The sequence below is a fragment of the Chamaea fasciata genome, unplaced genomic scaffold (assembly GCF_029207755.1).
Source record: "Chamaea fasciata isolate MVZ Bird 193981 ecotype frontalis unplaced genomic scaffold, bChaFas1.0.hap1 SCAF_16, whole genome shotgun sequence".
NCBI classification, from domain to species: Eukaryota; Metazoa; Chordata; class Aves; order Passeriformes; family Sylviidae; genus Chamaea; species Chamaea fasciata.
Window position 1 is genome coordinate 13215587 of NW_027094101.1, and position 6643 is coordinate 13222229.

Consider the following 6643-nt stretch of genomic DNA (forward strand, 5'->3'; position numbering starts at 1 on the left):
ATTTCCCACAACACTGCCGCTTCCTCTCAGCCCCTACAATGCATTTCTGCTTCTATCTCACACAAATTCCATCAATATCATGAAAAAGCCTTTCCTGCTCTTCCTTTTTCCATTTCCTTTCTTCGTGCCCATTTCCTGGGAGCTCAGGGCCTCGAAGAGTAGAGGAGCAACAAGAGCAGTCAGTGGTGTGACACACAGAGCACAGCACCAGCAGCTTAGGATTTGGCCGTGGGAAAAACCAGCAAAAAGTTGGGAAAGACCATCAGGTGGGTGTGGAACTGAGCCAACATGAGGGCTAAGGAAAGGTTTGCAGTAACCACTTGGAAGCTGCTCTGTTGATTTAAAGCTTGCTAGCAGGAGCAGGGTCCATTTGTACTGAAGATGCACTTGGGTCAATAAGCACAAATACTTAAGCCACAAATTGGGCTAAAGGGATTTCTCCAGAAGAAACAATTAAAGCCTTATTGTGTAATACCTTGACTAAATAATTGCAGAGGGGAACAATAACCTTCTTGAAATACACGGAGGATGAACACACCAAGGCATGAGATGACTCTTCAGGGATTCAGCTAATAGGATTAAAATTCAGAATATCAGAAACTTTAATAGTGCAACCTCCTAGTCCATGGAATAATTGGTATCACCAGAGCAAAGAGTCATTTTATTAATACCACATAGACTAAGTGCTCACAGGGAGATTGAGGAGAAAAGCAGTGAGATTTACACTTTACTTGTGGTACCATTTCTAAATAGACTTACAGGTCCATTATTGGATTCTTTTAAATACTTTAGAGTCATTAATTTAGAATAATTGGCAAGATTTTCAAACAATAGTACAACAAGGCTTTTCTCCTAATCATCCTGTAGGAAACTGCATCTTTGGCAGAGTATTTTCCTCACTGTGAACAAAGAAACTCCCACTTTCAAGGGTAGCTGGACTTTTGCCCCACTCGACAGCTAACCCTGAGACCTCAGCCAACCCTGGCAGGATCGTCTTCCATTCCTCAGTGAAAAGTAAAAGTGTATAATTTCCAGATTATATCCTGTTATGTACACAGATTCCAATACAAAGCTTATTTTTAAAGATCAAATCTTTTTTGCCACATAAAATTTTATAATTGAGAGGCTCCAATAAACTGAAGGGGAGTTGTAGTTTGAATTCCAAGCCCTAGGGAGGATATTGGCTGGTCCTAGCAGGAAGTTTTACTTCTAATATACAGATACCCTGCATCTGTTTTATATATCTTAAATTCAAACAAACTGACTGAAGTTATCTACTCTCATCCAGCTTGATTAAACTCAACACACAAATTCCACAAATCAATAGTTAATTAAAAAGAAGTGGCAATTTCCACATGCTAAATTAGCCCATGCCTAGCATTCTGCATTCCCTCTTCCAGGTATGTGTTTAGCACTGAAGGAATGAAGATCACTTCAATTGCAAGTTATTTATTACATCTTAAAAGGCTCCCTCTGTTAAGGGGGAAAAAATAAAAACACACCACAACAAGAGCAAAGACAAAACAAAAACAAAAACAAAACAATACGAACAAACAAAAAAAAAACTTTAAAAACCAGAAAACTTTACTAATGTTGAAGTTTAAAAAACAGATCATTGCTGGTTATATCACAAGGGGGGCATTGCAAAGTTGTACAAGGCTTGACAAGCCTATACAAAATAGACCCATAAAACCAAGACAGAAAATCCTATTACTGGATTTCCTCATGAGCTGCTCTTTGAATCTCAGAGACATGAAACTCCAAGAATGCAACAGCAATGTTTTCATTGCATTTGCCACAAAATGCCTCATGCTCCTAGAAGTTTTTGCTACTCTTTTGGTTTTTATATCTTACATCTGTTAAAGCTCAAGAAAAGAAGGAGAAGGAGAAGAAAGAAGAAGCAGAAGAGAAGAAGAAAGGTTGATCCTGGTGAGCGAGAATCACGGCTGTGAGGTCAGTCTGGGTTTGCAGTCAGAGCCTGTTGCTGGAACCTGCAGCCACAGTCTAGCCAGGTAAAAGCCTGCAGCCAGAGGCTGCAAACTGATCCCTGCAGTCAGAGTTCAGCAGGAAATAACCAGCAGCCAGAAGCTGCAAGAGAAACCTACAGCAGGAGCTTGCTGAAGCCAGAGTCAGTGAATAGTTGGAGTCAGGATGTCTGAGCTGTAAAGAGGAATAAACCAGGACCCTTTACATGCTGTGATAAACAAGAAGTCTGTGCCTCGGCTCATTTCTGCCCTCCAACAAGAGGGCTGCTGCAACATCAGATCTGCACAGGGCCCAGACCATCCTGAAAACAAATGTTTAGATTGAAACAAGTGTAAAGGCAAATCTGAATTATGTCCTGTGTATAAACCAGAAGTGACCTGCTGAGATTCTTTCAATTTTGTAGATCTCAGTAAGGTATTCCCCTTCGAACCCCTGCTCTGCTTGGCCCCAGAACAATTTTTGGCTGGGGATGGGAGGAGGTTTGGGTGTGTGAGGGGAGGGTTTCCTGTTTACTTTTTCTTTTTAACTGTTTGTTGAATAAGGAATTATATGTAGCAATAAAGCTCTTTCAATCTGCTCTTGACTATTGAGATTATTTTGATCCAAGTCTGGCTTCATTTCTCTATAAACCAGCAGCACTCTGAATAACTCCCAACAGATGTTCTTCCCCCAGCCTTGTCACTCCTTCAAAGAAACATTTTCCTTTTCCAGAGGGCCTTTTCCCATTCTCCTGCATGGACTTGCAGGCTGGTCCTGCTGTGTGAGACCTTCTCCCCCGAAAAAGACATTTTGCTGCAGTGCTGGAAGACACTCAGCCCTGCCCTGCCATGGCATCTTTCAATCCTGAGATAAAAGAGGGAAGCAAAAGCAGGGTTGGAAGAACACTCCTTTCATTCCTTTTGCTGAAGCCAGCAGTGCTCTCAGCCACTCCAGAGGAAATCAGATGTTCTAAATATCCCAGTGCGTTGGCCCTACTGTCACATCCCTAAGAGTTTATCACCTTGGATTTATACATGCCTGCAATGCATTTAGGAAATATTTTTAAGGTTACAGACAACGTGACTCACACCAAAGAATGGGAAATAAGCAAGAGATATCCCTCCTGGTTCTGTGTTCCTTTGAATTTCCCTTACATGGTAAGGACAAGCAGAATGCTTTGTCTACCAGAATGCTTTGATACTTTGAGTTTCTGCTCCTTCCCTGGAATATGAAACTCGTTTTTCATGGACACCCTGCACTATGTATTGAATTTGAAGATTTTTTTGTTTAGGAAAAAAAGTTGTGGCACCTTTATAAGTAGATACATTGGTAAAAGCAGTTTGGCTCTGAATTTAGAAAAAAAATATTTAATTGTTCTGAGGAAAATGTACTTCTAGGAAATGAGGCTGAGCTACAGAATATAAAACAATGTAGAAAGCCAGCAGTTATTATGTTGTGACATCTTTGTGATAAATATTTTCTCATGTCACTGAACTGGTATGAAGAATTAATACTAAAAGTAGTTCTTTCAGTACTTATTTCTGATTTATTTTACCTTCACTTGAAGGAAGGCTTTAATTATTAAACTTCATCCAAATAAATTCACACACAATTTGGACAAGAGGGAAGAATTATTTCTACAGTATCGCTGCAGTCATTCTGGGGTTGTCAAATTATGCCTTTGCAGACAGAGAGGGACAACTCTTACCAACCCAGTGAAAGAACCAAAATATGTTCAATTAATGGATGAATAGATCCACAAACACAGTTTCACATTGTGCAAACAATACTAGCTCTCACATCACTGACAAAAAGCTGGGGCTTGAGGAAGAAGGGACATGCAAAGATTTGAACAAGAGCGATACATGAGAAAAATAATCTTAGGTGTTGAGAGCTTGTTGTGTTTTCTTCAAAGCATGGACTGGGAGAAGGGTATTTTGTTCTGGAAGAACAGGGGCAAACAGGGAATGGCAAACTTTGGTTCCAATCAGAGCAATGCATCCAATATGGGCCAACTCTATAGATCAGTTCTGTTTATTTACCTACTTTTTGCTCAGTTAAAGCATTAAAAAATGGAATATGTTGGCTCAACTAAAGAAATAATTTGGAATTATGATGAGATCTGGAAAAACACTGATCCCAAAACAGAACGAATTTGTACAGTGATGAACTGTAGTTAAAAAGTGCACGACAACATTTTGTAACTCAGCTGTGGTGAAATGCAGATTTCAACCTGCAGATACTCCTGGATAGGGGCGTCATTGGTCTCAGAGGTTACTGCTTGCAGGAGGGAGTTTGGTCTGTTTAAAAGAAGTCAGAATTAAAAATGGTGCAATTTGCACTTTAGAACCCAGTGATATTAACATTATCTTACCATTAACCATTCCTGATGCTGTCAGATCCATCTGCCTCATGTTTTGCAAAGAGAACACCAAAGGCCAGCATTCACTAAATGTTTATTAAGGCAAATATGTTTATTTAAATAAACTGTGAGTCTAGAGCTGTGCTATGAATGATCTCTTCTCATGACCTCTTCAATCAGCACTAAGGTTTGAAACAGACTAAAAGATGCTTTGGAAAATAATGTTCTCTGGTGCCTGTTTTTCTCTTGCAAACACACATCTTTACTTCAGTTGGTCTTTTTCCTCCTGTATCTTTCAGGGTTTTCAGGTTGAGGAAGTCCATGAGGTATTCTCCAGATAGGAAAAATCTCCTTGCTTCTGAAGCACAGCCATGGACTTTTTCCCAGCCAAAGAGGTTTGCCTGCCACTGGCACCCCCAGGCCAGATCCCACAGCTCTGGCCATCCTCCCTCCTGGCCTGGCTGCCTGCAGGAAATACCAGGTTTGGAGAGGAGATGTCACCTCAAAGCCTCTGACTCCACAGGACCTGGGTGCTGGAAAATCTTCCCAATCCCACTCTCTTAAACTGCACAGCAACAATAAAACCTGAACAGCTTACAGTGCCTTTCACATTTGTACAGAAACTTTCCCTCACACACCTTGTAGAGATTGGGGGGAATCTGAAGAGAGAGTCTACAATATCTCATTTTTCCCAGTCAAAAAAATATAGCCAGTATTCCTAAGTTTCAGCAGTCTTCTCCCTGATTTTTCAAAGAGACGTTTCTTGTGGCTTGCACATCAGACAGTGTCACAGGGTAGCTGAAAAAAGTCATTTATGATCTGGCCCAAATAGCTGTGAATGCCCAAATTCCCATCCCAGGGTTTGTCAGGCAGGTGATGCTCTGACTCTTTCCTGGTATGTCCAGGAGGAGTAAGAACAGAAGGTTTATTTGTATAAATTTAACAGTTTGAGTGAAGGAGATACTCATAATGCTTCCTTGCTCAGCCTCACACACTGTTTTGTCTAAAGTGCACTGGTTCATGTGCTGAAATGATGTGTAAGAGGAAGACTGGTGTGATTTAGCGCTAGCAAAAAAACTACAGGAGTACTGGGTATAGGTAGTGCAAATAATGAAAGAAACAGAAGATATATTTTGACAAAAAGTTACATGAGCTAAAGCATTGGCAGCTACAGAATGGCAGCAAACACAAATAAGGACTGGAAACCCTGTGTGTTGGTTTTAGAGACTTTTCTCTGTGCTCATACTCAAGAGTAAGGCTGCCTAAGAAAAGGGACTTTCCCATCTGCTACAAGTGGACTTGAATCCTCTCGCAATGAGCCTTTTTCATGGTGCATTGCTTAGTGATTGACTGTCACCTTCCACAGCCTTTTGCTTTAGTTTAAACTGGGAATCGAGCTTGCAGATCGAAGTGGGAACTGCTGTTCTTCTGTTCTGACACAAATCATCAGGTGAGAAAGGGCATTTGCCTCTTCTCGTGTGGTGGGATGATTTGGGAATCAGGGAGGTGGAGCTGGCATGTCCAGAGGGGATGTCCTACAGGACTGTGTGCACATCAAAACAATTCCTGCTTTGCAGAAGACCTCTTACAACAGACTGAAGGAAATATTTCTAGGTGAATAAGAGGTGAATTGGAATATTTCTAAGTGAATCACACCTGGTGATTTATGAGGAAGGAGCAGGTTTGTTTAATCACTATGGGGTTTTTTAAGTCCTTACATTCCTTGTGATCCACTGAGTGGGCCTATTTGCATAACTAGGTTTTAAATGCAAATCAGATAAAGAATTTTACTAAGTGGATGATTTGTACAGAAGAGCCTCTAGGTCTTTTGCAGAAGTACTTTGATGAGGCAATGGTTCTTTAATTACGCTGAAGGCCGATTACCCCATTACAGCCATATTGTTTTGTGGATTGCATATAATTTTGCTGTTTCCAAAGATTCCCTGCCATAATTCTGAAGAAAATGCAAACAGCAAGCAGACACTTGAGACACATTAGGCAAGAGATGCTTTAGTGAATTCAATTTAAACTGCAACATTAAAGTGATTTTGTTGAATAAAACATAATGCAATAATGAGCTCGTGTATGTCAACTCTGCAAAGATAATAGCTGGAAACTTAGCTTTGCTTTCCTCTTTTCCAGGCTTTTCTCTTCTTAGGCTCATTAGTCAGAGACAATGCTGCAAAGAGAAACCTCTTCTAGTATAGGCTTTATTTCAGTTTAGCTATATTCTCTACAATTGTATTTTACAGTTGAATATAGAGTTAAAGGAATTAATTTGTGTCTGCTTCACATCAGCACTAATGAGATTACACA